Below are 19083 nucleotides of genomic sequence, written 5' to 3' on the forward strand. Positions count from 1 at the left end.
AGAAGGAGCTGAGTTGTCTTTGTGATACGATGGCAGAACAGCAGACCTCTTCTGAGAGTGAGGCTAGCAGCACTACCTTGAGGCAGAGAAGGAGGAAACAAAAGAGCTCTTTCATATGGGAGTATTTTTCTTTTCCAGAGGGCAAGAAAAAGGTAAATGCACCCTTAGTGACTTGTAAGCTTTGTGACCGTGTACTTTCAAGAGGGAATCCCAACAAGAAGTATTCCTTCGGGAATCACACCATGTTGAGACACCTTCATGATGTACACGGTAGGACATATGCTCGACATACTGAAGGTAACCCTTCAGTAAGTCAACCAAGCACATCCACAGCAGCTCAGCCTGGTCCATCATCTGCAGGGCCGAGTCCATCTTCGGCAGGTCAGCTGAGCCCTTCATCTGTGGGGGGAGCATCTCCTTTTTCTGGTCCTCTGGAAACCAACCATCGGTTTGCGAGGGTTTTAATTCGGTGCGCCACTTGTCATGATCTAATTTGTCATAGGGAGACCAGTGTTGCCCTAGTGAACAATTTAATAGATCAGCACATTTGTCGTACCGACTAATATTCCCATTCTTTCTTTCCTCTGTCCCTGCATGAACACAACGGCTCTTTTAAGAGCCAACCTTACCTTTCAACTTTTTTTTATATATTTTTTTAAACTTTTTTTATTTATTTTTTTACCGTACGCGTACGGTACGCGTAATTTTTTTTTTTTAAAAACACTAAAAATCAATTATCACATTACAAGGTCCTTGAGAGACTACAATGAAAAACTGAAAATGTGATTGTGGAGAAGTGGAAAAAAGGGACCATGAAATTTTTGACTTACCATACCCACTCAAAAAATTATTTATTAATTAAAATTTAATTTTGATTGCTTTAAAAATGGTTCAAGTTTTCAAAAATTTTCTATGTCAATCTGAAAAAAAAGAAAAAAGTATTAATATTTAATAAAACATTTTATAATACAGTACACATATTTACATATTTTCCCAAAAAATGTTTTGCCTTTTTTTTGCTGTTTTCAGAATATATTGCATTTTACTATAAATTGTGAAAGCAATTGCATTTATCATTTAACAGCGGGCAAAAAAAAAATAACAATCTCAAAGATTGTTTTAAAAAAGCCCAGAATCTCTTTTTACTTAAACATAATATTATAGAAATGCATAATATTCTAAAAAAATATCATCTAATATCAATACTTATTTCTTTAAAATACCATCTGACATTTTTGTTTCAGAAGTATAATCACAAAAATATATCTCAAATAACTCCACAATACATCTGGTTCCATTTCCTTTAGGCCAAATAGTAATTTTAAAATTCTTTTTTGATTAAATTTCCAATGGTAATCCAATAAAATTCTAAAGTTTAAATTGTACAGATCTCACCGATTCTCTGTAACATTTTGGTTTCCGAAAGATTAATTAATAATTAAATAAGTCCACAATACAATTGTTTACCTTTCCTCATGGCCAAATAGTAATTTTAAAAATCTTTTTTGAATAAATTTCCAATGGCAATCCAATAACATTCCAAAATTTAAATTGTGCAGATGTTACCGATTTTGTCTAAATTTTTGGTTTTCCAAAGTTTCATTAAAAATTTAAAAAGTCCACATTACAATTGGTTACCTTTCCATTAGGCCAAATGGTAATTTGAAAAATCATTTTTTTTGAAAATTCCAATGGTAATCCAATAAAATGGTAAAATTGTTTTGTACAGATCTTGCCAAGTCTCTCTAAAATTTAGGTTTCAGGAAGATCAGATAGGAATTTGCTAAATAAAAAGGCAAACGTTGCTTGAAAATCAATTGGGAATCATTACACAGTGTCCAGCCTTTTTCACATTTAAAATAAACTGTGTAATGTCCAGAAGTAACAGTAGGTCCTTCATGGAAAATTATTGAAACTGTTACAAAAGTTTTTCCTGAAATTGATAATTGCTGTCCTGTAAACTTCTTTATTAAAGTATCCAATTTTGAACAATCAGCTTTACATCGTTGCATCATTAAAATTTCATATTGTCTGTATTCCTTTAAAATTAACGTTGAAAACATTTCAGATTGACACTCACTGCATTCCATGCTATGATTAGCATCTTTAACTAATTTAGCAAAAGTGACTGTTTTACATGTATTGTAACAGTTTTCACAACTATGTTCCCATTTATAAGAGACACCAAACATATTTTCAATGGGAACCCCTTCTTCTTCCAGTACCTGAAGAAAAAACATCAAGAATTCCTGTGCGTCTTGCTGTACATTTTGAGAAAACTGTGTTCGTCCTGAACATACATCTAAAAGTTTTCTAATTTCAGTAGCACTTTCTATTTGAGTTTTATCATTACTCAGCTTTTGAAAAAGGAGACTAAACTCAGAACAGAATCTTTTTCTCTGATTTACTATTATCTGCTCTTGCACACTTTCCAGATAAAATGCAACATTCAGCACTACATTAGCGTAGCAGTTGACACCAGAGCTATTTTCAAAATGACATCCTACAACCTCTTCTTCATTTTCCTTTTTCCTTTTGCTTGCAATTACATCACTCCTCTTTTTTTTCCTCCTCTCTACATCCTCATTACAGATATTCTCATTTCTCCTTTTATGAGAAACTACACGTTTCTCAAACACAGGATACTGACCTAAATGAGGAGCATAGGTTCTTCTTAATCTATTATACTCCTTTACACAATTTGTATCAGCACTAACTTTTGAGTCATCAAAGTCTATCATGAATAAACCAGATAATGTTTTCACTCGTGACAAAGCTACATAAGCCATACCTTCTTTGAACACAGTTGAACCAATGTTCACAAAAGCACAATCTACAGTCAATCCTTGAGACTTTTGAATAGTTACAGCATATGCTAGAGAAAACGGAAACTGCTTCCTACGTACATATAAGTCTTTCACAAGCATGAAACGAACTGAACAACGACAAATGTCTTTAACTTCTTCTATCTGATCAAATTTTATTTTTAAACATTCAATTCCATCTTTTTTCTGATAATTAATAAAACCCACAACTCTTCCCATAGCTCCATTAACTAAACCTTTTTCAACATCCAAATTTCTCCTTAAAAATACTCTACAGTTCATGCAAACATATAGATTTTTTTCTAATCCAGCTGTTTTGGAAATGTTCTTCTCTAGTGAATCCAATTTATTTTTCAGTGTGCCTGTTAATGTGATAGTAATTCTTCCATCCTCAATTTTGTCCACTGCTTCCAATTTCCTGATATCTTCCTTTTCCAATTTTAAAAGCTCCTCATTGAATATTGAGCATTCACGTAGAGTTGGCATTAAGCAGATGACACTTTTCTTTTCTGCAATGTTCTTGTATATCTTCTCTGCAACTATTTCTTCCTTTGGAAATAAATTATGTAGCAGCCGACTCTGTAATGCTTTTTTGCCAACTTCTGTGAGTAGTCCAATTCTGATATCTTTCAGAATACTTCCATATTCTTCATCGTTTGCTTGCCTCATATTAGTAGTAAGTTCCTTGTACTCAAAGAAGGACCAAATATTTGCATTACCGATGCTTCCCAATGACTTCTTTGTGTCTTCATGTGTCATAGTATTAAACACTGGTTGTCCTTTAACTGGAGTAAGTTGTAGAAGATCCCCAAAAACTATGACATGTTTTCCACCAAATAACACGTCATAGTCTGTCCTTAGAATTTGCTGCATTCTTAAATGCACAAAGGCAAGCATTAAGTTTGATACCATGCTCACCTCATCAATAATGAGAACTTGCATCTTCTTCAATACTCTTGAAACTTCCAAGCATGCTTCTCCAGTTAGCTTGTTGTATTGTATTTTGTTCTCATGCTCCACTGGTAACATTAGCAAACGATGTAAGGTGATTCCTTTTATATTATATGCTGCTAACCCAGTTGGAGCAGTAACCACACAAGACAAAGTAGAATCCGTTTTTTGATGTAGGTAGCTTCTGATGACTTTTATTAAGAAACTTTTTCCAGTTCCAGCTTGTCCGCTTACATACATCCTGATTGGATGAAATGATGTGCATGAGCACTCTTTTTTTTCATGTAGAAATCCGTGATCAATTTTGCTTCTGATCTCTTCATAAATTTGTTGCTGCTCTTCATTCAGTTGTCTTTCCAAATTTTGTAAGTCTATAAATTCTTCTTGAGCTTGATTCATAGCCGTTTCCACTTCATTCATGGCTATTGATGCTTCATTTTCAACGATTGGTTGTCCTAGGGGATCTTGACTGAGTGTTCCTGAACTTTGGCTGTCTTGAGAACTGTCTCTAGCTACTTCAGCTGCAATTGTAGTTTCCTGTTCAATTTCTTCATTTAACATTTGCAGATAAGTTGAGAATGTACTGCATTGTATGCTGTCTTTGCAAGCATTAAAAGAATCTTCATAGCTTTGAAATTCTCCCAGTAGTTCATCCTCTGTATGCCATGGTTTAAACAGCTGTAAAAGAGCCAAGTAGTAAAATTCCTTTTTGTCAGTAGTGTCGCAACTCAGCTTCCTGTGATTTATCAAACTTCCTCTTGTTTGCTTCACCAAACATCCTTCCTCACCAATGACTTTATATTTTCCATTGTTGATGTCTTCTGCGGCTTTCCGTGAATAAATGTAGTTCTGCAGCACTTCATAGAGACACATGTTCTCCAGATGATGACTTCTTTTTGGATAATATGTGTCCAACATGTTTGATTTCAAAATATCTGTACTTTCTGGGTCATTCTCGGCCAAATATTCAATTTCTCCAACAGATTTCAGTACCCGATTTCTCATTGCTGCAAGGCCTAAACTTGCCCAAATTATTCTTCTTGATTTCGAGTAGAGACTTGCAGAAGATAACCTATCTGAACATTCGTAGGATCCAATTTCTCGATGCGATAACATCTTTAAACTGAAACTGTACAGCTTCTTACTGACAGTCTTCTCGTGAGAAATCTCTTCCCACATTTCTTTCAATTCAGTTTTTTAAGATTTAGTAATGTAAGACGTTACATATCGAGCAACAGCAATGGAATTGTCAGCTACATACTGTATATCCATGTTAGCATTCCACATGGATAAAATGACTGGGTTGTAGTCATTTATATTTTTTGATTCTTCTTTTCTTTTTAGGTTGTAGGTATTCTTAGGTGATTTTCTTGTGATAGTATGTCTCACAGATGACATAAAACTGTTTACTCTTCCAGTTGAAAGAACAGGTCTAGGAAATCCAAATCGACATTTAGTGTAGTATTTATCTTTGCTCTTGTATTTCCGTCGACAGTATTTTCCACACCGATGACTTTGGAAACGTATAACTTGCTCCTTTAACTTTTTCTCTTCTGTGCTTTTTGGTATAGCACATGTTGCATATTCTTCAATGTAAGATAACACTGCTTCATCAGTATCTGTTCCAAACTTTGGGTCATCCTTGATCCACAACAGCATATGAATATGAGGAGCACCTCTTGCCTGGTACTCTTTTCTCCAAAAGAAATCCACTACTTCTCCAAGGGGGGGATTTTTTTTATTGCAGATGAAGGACATGATAGCCTCAAATCTATGATTGAAATATCTGCAAACATTAACCGGATCCAATGAGCACAGTTCTCCTGCTGTCTTGTATTCAATGTTTTTAATGTTTGAATTTGCCTCTCGTAGAAAATCCAGTAAATCATCCCAAGCGTACTCAGCACAGCTTAGGGTAAGGAACCATGTTGGTGTTCCTAAATTCCGTAACATGCATTTTAATTCACCATGGCGTCGGTACCAATATTCATTTGTCCCACGCTGACAAGCCATCAGATTGATCAGTTGTGTTTCCAAATGATCATCTCGGTGCTGCACTTTCTCCATAAAATCCTTAGCAGACACATTTTGTAAATGTACTCCACTTTTTAAAATATGATTTACTGCATAAGATAGTGCAGACAAGTCGCGTTCAAATAAAAGATGGAACAAATAAGGAATACTTTGTCGAAATCTGGGATCTTCTGCATATAGTCTTGTAGTCCGATACTCAGAAGCTGGAATCTGTTCTGGACGTTCATCGTATCGTCCTCCTTTTCCTGTAGGAAACAGCTGGGGAAAACATCGAGCTTCCAAGCTCTCCTCCCATACACTCACGGGAGTTCCTTTTGCTTTCTTCATCTGAAACAGATCAATATTGTCTCCCATAACTTCTTTTGAATGTAGAGGATGTATGCTAAAATGTTCATAAATTTCTTCTTCCTTTGACTTGTCCACTTTTTCAATTTGTCCAGTTGGTGTTTCTGTGTCTTCTTGTAAATCTTCTTCTTCTTCTATATAAATTGATTCATACCATTTGTTATTCCTTTTCAAATACAAATTTGCTCTTTGTACTTTCCGTACATCTACCAGCTCCTGCCAAATCTTCTTATTCTTTGTAGGTACACCATTAACCAGAATAACTAATGGTTCAGTTTCCAAAGTATCTGCATCAATAGTTTCCATATTTTTTTTCAAATCCAAGGGCAAATACACCACTCTACCTTTTAAACCTCTCAGTAAATCTGAAGGAGGTAATTTACCAGTTTTGGGCTCCATACGTACTATGGTCTGGAAGGGATGAACACATTGAATAAGTATAGACTCATATGTATTTAATTCAGAAAGTTCGGCAGGGATAGCATCCAATTCTAAATTATTATGTACAGCTCTGGTCGGCATTCTATTTTCCTCTAACTTGTTGTAACAGTATTTACAAATACGCTGATCTTCACCCAATTCAAAACAATTTTCAAGAAATATATATGTGGCAAAATCCTTCCACTTATAATTATCTTCATTTTCACTCTTTCTGTAGAGATCAACATTCCTAGTTTGTTTTCTATAATGAGTTCTGCGGCAACAAATACAAGTTATATTTGGTCTTTCATGAGAGATTATTGCAAATTTTGTTATGTGATCATTAAATGTTTTACTTACAGAGGGTTCTACATTCTCTTCCACTTCTTCCTCATTTACTGTGTCCTTTTCTGCACTGTCTTGTTCAGGACCAAAGTAACAAAACTGAATTTCATCAACAAACTTCTCTACATCTGATACCGATCCACGGAACAGAGCCCTATTCAATTCATCTAACTTTATTGCTGGACTTTTAGCAAAATACAACCGTCTCACAAACTTTCTCATTTCAGTATGATGAACAGCCAGCATCCTAAAATGATGGAAAACACTATTACACACTTTTCTAGATAGACAAGCCAGAGAATGACCCTGCAAACCAGTATTCTCTCTCACTCTGCATGGATCTAGACTTTGAAGCACCTTAATCTTCTGTTTTACACTTTTTTTACTATATTCTCTTAGAAACTCACAAAATTTATCAATAGATTCCTGACGCACAGTGCAAATACTACTACAATTCCAAGTGTACACTGGGGCTTTAGGACGTCTCCCCATAGCCTCATCCGCCATCACTTGTACCTCATCTCTTGGAACCATTTTCTCCTTCTCCATTATACAACCATTTTTCACTTCGTAAGCACGACCTCTGGTGTCAACTGCATGCAGCAAACTATTACTTTGAAAATAACTCTCTTCATTAAAAAAAGGTTCACTACTTGAACTATGCATCCATTCTCCTAAAAACACTTTACAAAAGTTTGTTCTTTTCACTACTCTTTTCCTTTTGCTTTGTGATTTCAGTACATTGACCATTTTATCTAATGTACGCATCCTATTCAAAATTAAAATGAATAGTTTTCTTTTTAATTCTAATGCCTTTGCTGCAATGGCTTCAATTTCTTTTTTTCTCTTGTAATATTTTGCCTTTTTCTTATATTTCTTTACATTCTTTATCAAATTGGACATAACTCTTCTCTGAAACATTTTTCTACGTATCTCTTTAAACGCTGTTTTTCTGTTTAAGTTAATCTTTGTTATTGCAGAAGGTATATTTGCATTAACTAAATTCTCAATTTTTTCCTGTTCTTTTCTATTGAAAAGATTCTTTCCAGTACAGACATTTTGTACATTTGTCCTTTTTTTGAAGATGTTCTTTAAAAAATGTTTTGTCTGCTTACCAGAAGACTTTCTCTTTTTCCCAACATGAGCATCTCCAGCTAACTTAGGTCCTCCAGTTGTCTTCAAATATAGATTTTTTTTGTGGTTTTTCCTTTGTCTGGATTTTGTAGGCATCTTAAATTTTGTTCACTGCTCTTCAGCAATACCTGAAAAAAACTAACAAAAAATTCCTTTATTTTATTTAAATATATTACTACATTTTTTATGATCTTTTCAAATCTTAAAATACTATGTACCCCTTTCCTACAAGTGAAAATCACAATAACACCATCACAAATTAAATATCTAAAAACAATTCCTGTGTGCACACAGAGTCATGGTTTGAAATTAGGCAGAAAACGAAATTTCTTTGCCATTTTGAAAGCACACTTACTACTCTTTTTTTTGGCAAGTAATAAGTACTTTTACAGTCTGACACATTTTGAATCCACTTTTCAGATTCTGATAAAAGCACATGTCCAAACTGCTTTTTGAGACCAGCACCATGTGTAACCTGGGTGACTGACTACACTCCAGCAAGGGCAACCAGCCTTAGTGATGCTGAATGTATTTGCATTACTGACTGCAACCTCAAACCCAACTCGGTTGTGAATACTGTGCATGATTCCACAGGATAAGCAGCTGGGTGTGTGCTAAGAGTCTGCTTCTGCATAAAAAAATAGCTCCCCCTTTCCATCTAATGCAAATGTAAAATCACCAGAGCAATACCAAACAGATTTCTGAGACCAGCAACATGTGTAACCTGGGTGACTGACTACACTCCAGCAAGGGCAACCAGCCTTACTGATGCTCAATGTATTTGCATTACTGACTGCAACCTCAAACCCTAAAAGTATTCCTCATTTATACCACTACACCTTAATTTATGGTGAAAACATAGTCCATATTATTTTACATGTTTTTATTTGCATTATTAAGTGCAACCTCAAACCCCACTCAGTTGTGAATACTGTGCATAATTCCACAGGATAAGCAGCTGGGTGTGTGCTAAAAATCTGCTTCTGCATAAAAAAATAGCTCCCCCTTTCCTACTAATGCAACTGTAAAATTACCAGAGCATAACGCAATAAATCTCTGCCTGTAATTCCTCTTTGCACACAGAGTCATGTTTTCATATTAGTCTGAAAACGTAATTTCTTTGCCAATTTGAAACCACACTTACTACTCTTTTTTTTGGCAAGTGATAAATACTTTTACAGTCTGACACATTTTAAATCCACTTTTCTGATTCTTAAAAAAGCACATGTCCAAACTGCTTTTTCAGACCAGCAACATGTGTAACCTGGGTGACTGACTACACTCCAGCAAGGGCAACCAGCCTTAGTGATGCTGAATGTATTTGCATTACTGACTGCAATCTCAAACCCCACTCGGTTGTGAATACTGTGCATGATTCCACAGGATAAGCAGCTGGCTGTGTGCTAAGAGTCTGCTTCTGCACCAAAAAATAGCTCCCCCTTTACATCTAATGCAACTGTAAAATTACCAGAGTAATACGCAATAAATCTCTGCCTGTAATTCCTCTTTGCACACAGAGTCATGTTTTCATATTAGTCTGAAAACAAAATTTCTTTGCCAATTTGAAAGCACACTTACTACTCTTTTTTTTGGCAAATGATAAGTACTTTTACAGTCTGACACATTATGAATCCACTTTTTAGATTTTTAAAAAAGCACATGTCCAAACAACATTTTCAGACCAGCAACATGTGTAACCTGGGTGACTGAGTACACTCCAGCAAGGGCAACCAGCCTTAGTGAAGCTGAATGTATTTGCATTACTGACTGCAACCTCAAACCCCACTCGGTTCTGAATACTGTGCATGATTCCATAGGATAAGCAGCTGGTTGTGTGCTAAGAGTCTGCTTCTGCATAAAAAAATAACACCCCCTTTCCATCTAATGCAAATGTAAAATCACCAGAGCAATACCAAACAGCTTTATGAGACCAGCAACATGTGTAACCTGGGTGACTGACTACACTCCAGCAAGGGCAACCAGCATTAGTGATGCTGAATGTATTTGCATTACTAAGTGCAACCTCAAACCCCACTCGGTTGTGAATACTGTGCATGATTCCACAGGATAAGCAGCTGGGTGTGTGCTAAGAGTCTGCTTCTGCATAAAAAAAAAGCTCCCACCTTTACATCTAATGCAACTGTAAAATTACCAGAGCATAACGCAATAAATCTCTGCCTGTAATTCCTCTTTGCTCACAGAGTCATGTTTTCATCTTAGTCTGAAAACGTAATTTCTTTGCCAATTTGAAACCACACTTACTACTCTTTTTTTGGCAAGTGATAAATACTTTTACAGTCTGACACATTTTAAATCCACTTTTCAGATTCTTAAAAAAGCACATGTCCAAACTACTTTTTCAGACCAGCAACATGTGTAACCTGGATGACTGACTACACTCCAGCAAGGGCAACCAGCCTTAGTGATGCTGAATGTATTTGCATTACAAAGTGCAACCTCAAACCCCACTCGGTTGTGAATACTGTGCATGATTCCACAGGATAAGCAGCTGGGTGTGTGCTAAGAGTCTGCTTCTGCATAAAAAAAATGCTCCCCCTTTACATCTAATGCAAATGTAAAATCACCAGAGCATAACGTAATAAATCTCTGCCTGTAATTCCTATTTGCACACAGAGTCATGTTTTCATATTAGTCTGAAAACGTAATTTCTTTGCCAATTTGAAACCACACTTACTACTCTTTTTTTTGGCAAGTGATAAATACTTTTACAGTCTGACACATTTTAAAACCACTTTTCAGATTCTTAAAAAAGCACATGTCCAAACTGCTTTTTCAGACCAGCAACATGTGTAACCTGGGTGACTGACTACACTCCAGCAAGGGCAACCAGCCTTAGTGATGCTGAATGTATTTGCATTACTAAGTGCAACCTCAAACCCCACTCGGTTGTGAATACTGTGCATGATTCCACAGGATAAGCAGCTGGGTGTGTGCTAAGAGTCTGCTTCTGCATAAAAAAAATGCTCCCCCTTTACATCTAATGCAAATGTAAAATCACCAGAGCAATACGCAATAAATCTCTGCCTGTAATTCCTATTTGCACACAAGGTCATGTTTTCATATTAGTCTGAAAACGTAATTTCTTTGCCAATTTGAAACCACACTTACTACTCTTTTTTTTGGCAAGTGATAAATACTTTTACAGTCTGACACATTTTAAATCCACTTTTCAGATTCTTAAAAAAGCACATGTCCAAACAACATTTTCAGACCAGCAACATGTGTAACCTGGGTGACTGAGTACACTCCAGCAAGGGCAACCAGCCTTAGTGATGCTGAATGTATTTGCATTACTGACTGCAACCTCAAACCCCACTCGGTTGTGAATACTGTGCATGATTCCACAGGATAAGCAGCTGGCTGTGTGCTAAGAGTCTGCTTCTGCACAAAAAAATAGCTCCCCCTTTACATCTAATGCAAATGTAAAATCACCAGAGCAATACGCAATAAATCTCTGCCTGTAATTCCTATTTGCACACAGAGTCATGTTTTCATATTAGTCACAAAACGAAATTTCTTTGCCAATTTGAAAGCTCACTTACTACTCTTTTTTTTGGCAAGTGATAAGTACTTTTACAGTCTGACACATTATGAATCCACTTTTCAGATTATTAAAAAAGCACATGTCCAAACAAAATTTTCAGACCAGCAAAATGTGTAACCTGGGTGACTGACTACACTCCAGCAAGGGCAACCAGACTTAGTGATGCTGAATGTATTTGCATTACTGACTGAAACCTCAAACCCCACTCGGTTGTGAATACTATGCATGATTCCACATGATATGCAGCTGGCTGTGTGCTAAGAGTCTGCTTCTGCAGAAAAAAATACCTCCCCCTTTCCATCTAATGCAAATGTAAAATCACCAGAGCAATACCAAACAGCTTTCTGAGACCAACAACATGTGTAGCCTGGGTGACTGACTACACTCCAGCAAGGGCAACCAGCCTTACTGATGCTGAATGTATTTGCATTACTGAGTGCAACCTCAAACCCTTAAAGTATTCCTTATTTATACCAGTACACCTTATTTTATGGTGAAAACATAGTCCATATTATTTTACATGTTCCTCACATTTAAATTTCTCCCAAAACAGAAAATGATAAACACAACTTCAACACAAGGAATTCCAATTCTATTATTCATTTCTTAATTTACCATATACATCCCCTCTCAAACTCTAAACTCACCTTTAAAATTAGTTAGTTGTGAAAGAAATGTGGCACTCAAACAGCAGATTATCAGAGCCAGGATCTCTGTTCTGCACACCTCTCTCCTCTCAGCAGAACCAGATAATGGCAAATTTTCCCTCTCTTTTTCCACACATATACATGTAAGTTTCAAATCTCAGTGCTTCCCCCTTTTTTTCAAATGTAATCACACATTTCTATTGGTTGAAAACCAACCCTTTTCCAAAAGTACCCTTCCCCCAACTTGACTTCTGCCTAGTACCCTTACCCCAACTTGACTTCTGCCTGCTACCATAGCAACAGCTCTTGAAACACTGCTGTGCAGAGTTAGGTCAGAAGTTCACCAAACAATGTTTCATTTCCAAAGAGCAGGAGTGCTTGACTTTTCAAACCTAACAGCAAATCCATAGTACTGTTCTTTGGTAACACATTTTTCTGTACCAATACAAAACATGCTTCTATAAATTTACAGATACAGCCTAGTTTTTATTGTAGAATGGTATGAAACAGCCAATCATTTAAAAAAAAATATATATATGTATGCCTCCATTTCCAAACTGTCTTTCATTTCTTTTTACCATTCTACTGAATTACACCTCCTGAGTGCATCCAGTTCTCCTGTGAAGATGTTCACAGTGTGGATTGTAGGGCACAGCTATGTCTTCTGGAGTGAAAAGTATGCAGAGAAAACAGGTATGGTGAGAGACCTTGCTTTGCCAAATGTAGACATTAAATGGATTGGTCAGAGAGGGTTAAAGTGGCACCAATTGATGCCATTGGTGAAATCCTTCATACAAATCCAACATCCTGACCTCATAATAGTGCACTGTGGTGGCAATGACCTAGGCACTTTGACTGGGGTAGGTCTGGAAATGCTTATGAAGGAGACCTTTGCACAACTGTTTTCACTTTTCCCTAAAACTGCCTTTGTGTTTTCTAACATATGCCAAAGGCAAAAATGGAACTGGTCCAATCATTTCTGTCCACAGATTGACAAAGCAAGAAAGCACGTCAACAAATCTGTTTCTGCTTTCCTCCGAGACTATGGTATGGGTTCCATTTACCACAACAACTTGCGTTACGACATGTAAGACATTTATAGAGGAGATGGTGTGAACTTCAATGATGAAGGGAACAGAGTCTTCCTCTTGAACCTTAGACTCTGCATCGGTACTTACTTGTAGGTACCACTAAAAAATCACTTCATAAACACAACGGCTCTTTTTAGAGCCCCCTAATATCTAAACACTTAAATCTGCATTTCAGTTCATTTTTTATTTATTTTTTCTACCTTACGCGTACGGTTAGCTTACCGTACGCGTACCCCGTGATTTTTAAAAAAATTAATAAATGTTTTTTTTGTACTTTTCTGTCCTTCTTTGTCCCCCTTTCAAATGTCAGGGGGTCTGTAACTCTCTTCCTTGCCCCCTTTTCAAGTTATCTCCCTTTTTTTTTCTGACTGAAACACACGAAATGGCGGCCGCCGCTTTCTGGTTTCGACCGATTCGAATGTTTACTAAGATCTATGAGCCAATCAGAATCGCGCTCGCGCACGTCACCGTACACGTACGGTAAGCGCACCGTAAGCGCACCGTAAGCTGGCTCAGATATATATATTGATTTAAAGGCTATTTTCTCAGAATCTACTGAACAGATTTACACCAAACCTACAAAAGGCACTTCCTTGACCTGAGGACTACCTCTCTGCCAAATTTCATTTAACTCTGTTCAGCCGTTCGGGCTGTAGCTGTGTCTAAAGGTCCTATGGAAAAATGCATGGGAAAAACGCGTTTTGGGACCCCCTTTTATCTCAGCCGCCGCTTGACGAATCCCCCCGAGACTTTCAGGGTAGGAGCGGAGCGCAGCGCCCCACCTATTTTGAAAATTTGGCGAGGATTCGTCGACCGGCGCCAAAGTTATTCAAAATAGAATGTTGCGGATTTCCTATGGTAAGAGGGTCCTAACTATAACTACCTACTGGCGACCGCCAGTAGGTAATATATATATATATATATATATATATATATATATATACTGCTCATGGGGAGGTCCAACTAGAGAATCGCACTTGAACACAGGTGAGCTGTTATCCCCAAACATACTTCATTAAAGCTACAGGCAGTCATACTCTGCAGTTAATTAAAAGCATATGGCCACAGTCCCAACGCGTTTCGAGTTTGCCTCTTCTTCCCGGGGCACTGCAGTCATCAGGCGCATATTCAACTTCAGCTCCTAATTGAGCTATAATTTATTCCACGAATTGGCGAATCTGCTGCTTTCTGGGAGATGGAGTTTCAAATTAAGTCCTGGATGGATGCGCGCTGAAATGAAATGGCGGATAAAGTCCCTCATGGGCCCCAGAGAACAGGCTGCCTTTATCCAACACCTGGGCCCCACATAGTGGCCCCCTTCTTCTGAGGAGGTGCGAAGTCAGCGGCAGGACGGCCGCTAACATGTACTGCTCAAGGGGAGGTCCAACTAGAGAATCGCACTCGAACACAGGTGAGCTGTTATCCCCAAACAGACTTCATTAAAGGTACAGGCAGTCATGAGCAGTATATATATATATACTCTACGTCCGACGCATTTCGGAGTTAAACACACTCCTTCTTCACGGGCAATTAGACTGTGTGTTTGTGAATACTAATAAAGTGCAACAATGACGATCATGTGATATAAACATAGAAGAAATCCTCGATGTTTTTCAACCATCTCAATAAAGTATTTTAACATGATAATTCTAATAAATCATATAATTCATCAATAAACCAATTTGGATTAATGAATAAAAACAGGAAGAGCAGTTTGTGTTCATTAAAGAACATACCAAATAGCAGACGTTGATACTGCCGGTAATGCGAACTAAACAGTAAATCAATGTAGAATGAAACAAGCAACATCAGTGCATAATAACACTCAAAGTAAAACTTAAAATTAAATTATAATGCCTCAAAAAGGAACAAAGACATTTTTGAGAGCGGCAGTATCGCTCAGATTGCAGCCGCAAACTCGTATTATTACTAACAAATTCAAAATGATTAAGAGTGCAGCTATCATGAGCTATAACTCAACATGGTCAAACTGCATGCTATCAACGAATATAATAGTGCCTTTTTGTAAACGATCAAATCAAGATTAATGAACATGGCTAACATATGAAAGCCGAAAGTCATGTATATTTAGATAATCCCATATAACCCAAGTGGGTAAAAATACCTTCATAGTATCTAGCATACATTATTGCTGCAAATATGGCGACCAATGAAATGTGGCTAATCGGTCATATCAATTTGTAAATCATCTCATCCTAATAAAATATTGCGCCCCAGTGGGCATACGTATTACAGCAAAAAGAAATCCTGGACAACAATATTTACATAAACAGTTGATCGTTTTCTTAAAATACTTCTCAATCATATAACAAACATCTATGCTTCTCATTCCTGTATATGAATCTATAAAAAAGATAGATGGTGTATTTAAAACCAAAAAAAGTGCATAAACAAAATGTAATAAAACACAAAAATCTAAAAACACAGCAATACTGATAACTTGATTATGGTAGAAGATAAAAACAATTCACAGATGTACAGACAATTCTTCATCAAGATTAAGTCCATTAGGGGCCATTGTATGGAATCTAATAATAAGTCTAGATTCAAGTCTCCTGAGTTCAGCTATTCTATTCCCACCTCTAACTCTCGGAGGAATACAATCAATGACAGCAAATCTCACAAGATTGGGGTTACTTTTATGGAATTCATGAAAATGTCTAGCAACAGGATAAGTTTTGTTGTTTTTGTTAATAGCTCTCAGATGCTCAAAGACACGTTTTTTCCCTTTGTGGATGGTACTGCCTATATAATATTTACCACAAGAGCATTTCAATGTATAGACAGCATATTCGGTATTACAATTTACATGTTTTTGTATGATAAATGGTGCCATACTATCGCAAATTCTAATGGATTTTAGATTGCAACTGAATTTACATGCTTTACATTGATTGCATGTGAAGAATCCACTTATCTCACTAATCTTTTTACGGCTTGGGATCATATTATTACAGAGATAGTCTCGTAATGATCGTGGTTTATGAAATGTCAACGATGGATATTCGCCTACATACTCACGTAGGTCATCATCTTTTCTTAAGACCTACCAGAATTTTTTGAGGCTTCTTCTTATCTCCCAAGCATGGGTATTATATTTGGTTATAAATCTTATGGGTTCCTTTTTCTCAATTATATTAGCAAGAGTAGTAGGGAAAATTAACTCATCACGTTTAAGTTTGTCTACTTTTGGAATGGTGTCTTTGATGAGTGTCTTACTATATCCTCGTGCCAAAAATCTCTCAGTCATTTGTCCCTTTTCTGCCTGGTATCCATCATCGGTACTGAAGTTCCTTCAGGCCCTTAACAGTTCTCCAAAAGGATTACTGTGAATTAAACTCTTCGGATGGAAACTATTTGCATGCAGCAAACTATTACCAGTCGTGGTTTTCCTAAATAGTTTACTACAAATTTCAGTATTGTTGATTTCAAGTTTAAGATCAAGAAATTCAATAGTTGTTTTATCAGTCTGACTGGTGAACTGAAGGTTCAGATCATTAACATTGAGCATATCAACAAATTCACGTGCCTCATTTTCTGTTCCATTCCACATGCAGAAAATATCATCAATGTATCTTAACCAGAGAATGGCGTGGTCTTCAAATTGTCTGGTCTTATAGACAACCTGCTCCTCCTACCAGCCGAGGTACAAGCCTGCAAAGCTGGGGACGAAGCAGGTTCCCATCGCCGTTCCCTGGATTTGTTTGTAAATACAATTGTTGAAAAGAAAGAAATTGTTACTTAGACATAATTGTATCATGTCTAAGAGCATCTCAGTATGGAAGAGTAGTGAAAGTGGTCTTTCTTTTAAAAATTGTCCTGCATGCCTGAATCCCTAATTCCTGTGGGATACAAGTATAAAGACTGTTTATATCCAAACTCATCAGTAAATAATTGTCATTCCACTGAACATTTTTAATCTGTCTTAAGAAATCACTAGTATCTTTGACAAAAGATGGAATAGACTGAACAAGGGGTTGTAAAAAGAAATCAACATATTTCGAAGTGTTCACAAGAAGAAACAATAGGTCTCTCTGGTGGTTTCGTGGCATTCTTATTGAGTTTTGGAAGAAGATAGAGCACAGGAATTTTGGGGTATTTGCATGCTAAAAATGAAAATTCATCTTCACTTATCAAGCCATCATCTTTCCATCCAGTAATTTTGCTAGTAATTATTTTAATAGCTTTTTCATATTCAATTTTTGAGGAGATACAATACCTATTAGTGTCTGATAACTGTTCAATCCCTTCTTTGAGATACATCTCTAAGGGCCAGATCACTGCGTTACCACCCTTATCTGATTTTTTAATAACAAAATGTTTGTTAGATTCTAACTCTTTCAGGGCATCTCTATGGGTCTTTTTCAGATTATGTCTATCATGTGTTTTATGTAAGTCCAATTTTCTGAGTTCATTAGTAACACCTTTCTCAAAGCAATTTATCGCCTCACTGTTAATCTGTGGCAGAAACACCGATTTAGGTTTAAAATTAGTTCTTGCCATTTTATCAAGTTCAATATCCACATCAGCTAAGTTCAAATATGGGTCAGTGGAATATCCAATGATATCTGCTAATTTATGTACAATTTGCAAAGTTTCAATATCACTTATTGCGAGAGTGGGTTGACTAGCAATGCAAACATTTGAAACTTTAGCTCTTTTGTTAGCAAACCATTTTTTAAGTTTAAGCTTTCTAACAAAGTGGAATAGATCAATACGTGCTTCTGTGTAACTAAATTCAGATGTAGGACAAAACCACAAGCTCAAAGATAATACTTCAAATTGATCTTTTGTAAGTTCAAAATCAGAAAGGTTTACCACAGTCAATGTATTCATTGTTTCTTTGCGAATCTTCCCCTCGTACGAGTTCCCCACTGGGCTGTCGATTGAAGTTGTATACTTTGGCCTGTTTCCTCCTCTTCCACCTCGTCCACGACCTCTTACTGGGCTGTCGTTGTGTGCCTGTACGTTTATTCTCTCTTTGGCCATCAACGTGTATTCTTTTAAAAAACGGGCTTTTACCAATCCTGATTCATCAATGCCTCCAATGGCACTGTCATCTTTATCACTGTCAAGTATATCTGCTGTGACTGATGAAATTGCATCTTGCCCAGATCTAATTGGTTGTTGTTGTAACTTGATTGGTTTGCTTCGTTCACTGGTTTCATTACGTAATTTATCAAATTTCTTGCCAAAAGTAAGCATCTGACCCTTTCTATAGTCTATTTCATCACGTTCAAATTTACTTAATTTTTTCATTTTTATGTCATCCTCAATTATTTCCAATTATTTCTCCATTTTCTCCATTTCAGCATCATAATTCCTTAAGTCGCACAATAATTTGTTCACTCTCTTCAGTAAGTTTTAAACTTTCTTTTTCAGCAAATTTAATTAATATTTTCAGCATGTTCATAGAGCATGAGTGATTATTCTCCATCCACTCTTCAATCATATCTGGGTCAGGTTCTTGTAATGTGGGAGTAATAAGGATGTGTAATCCTCGTGGTACTCTATTACAGTCTACATATTGTTGTAGAGCTGTGGCTTCCCACCACATAGACTGTTCTTTTTTAAGAACTTTCCATAAGGTATCCCACAACTTTCTCTTATCTGTATCCATGCTGGCAGCTCGGGATTGTCCACTCGTGCAGTTTCCAGGTTCTAACGTTTTAATAAACAGCTTCGATGCTGCCTCCCTCCGTTTG

General features: G+C 36.6%; 1 long non-coding RNA gene across 1 annotated transcript in view; it reads right to left on the bottom strand.

Moving 5' to 3' along the window:
* LOC146834638 (uncharacterized) overlaps positions 1-15722 on the bottom strand; it is a 135868-nt gene extending 120146 nt beyond the window's left edge. The window contains exon 1 of the long non-coding RNA XR_014960646.1: positions 15644-15722. This is a non-coding gene — a long non-coding RNA (uncharacterized LOC146834638). The remainder of the gene's footprint in view (positions 1-15643) is intronic.
* Between the last annotated feature and the right edge of the window lie 3361 nt (positions 15723-19083).

The sequence above is a fragment of the Triturus cristatus genome, chromosome 4_2 (assembly GCF_964204655.1).
Source record: "Triturus cristatus chromosome 4_2, aTriCri1.1, whole genome shotgun sequence".
In the NCBI taxonomy this organism is placed as follows: domain Eukaryota; kingdom Metazoa; phylum Chordata; class Amphibia; order Caudata; family Salamandridae; genus Triturus; species Triturus cristatus.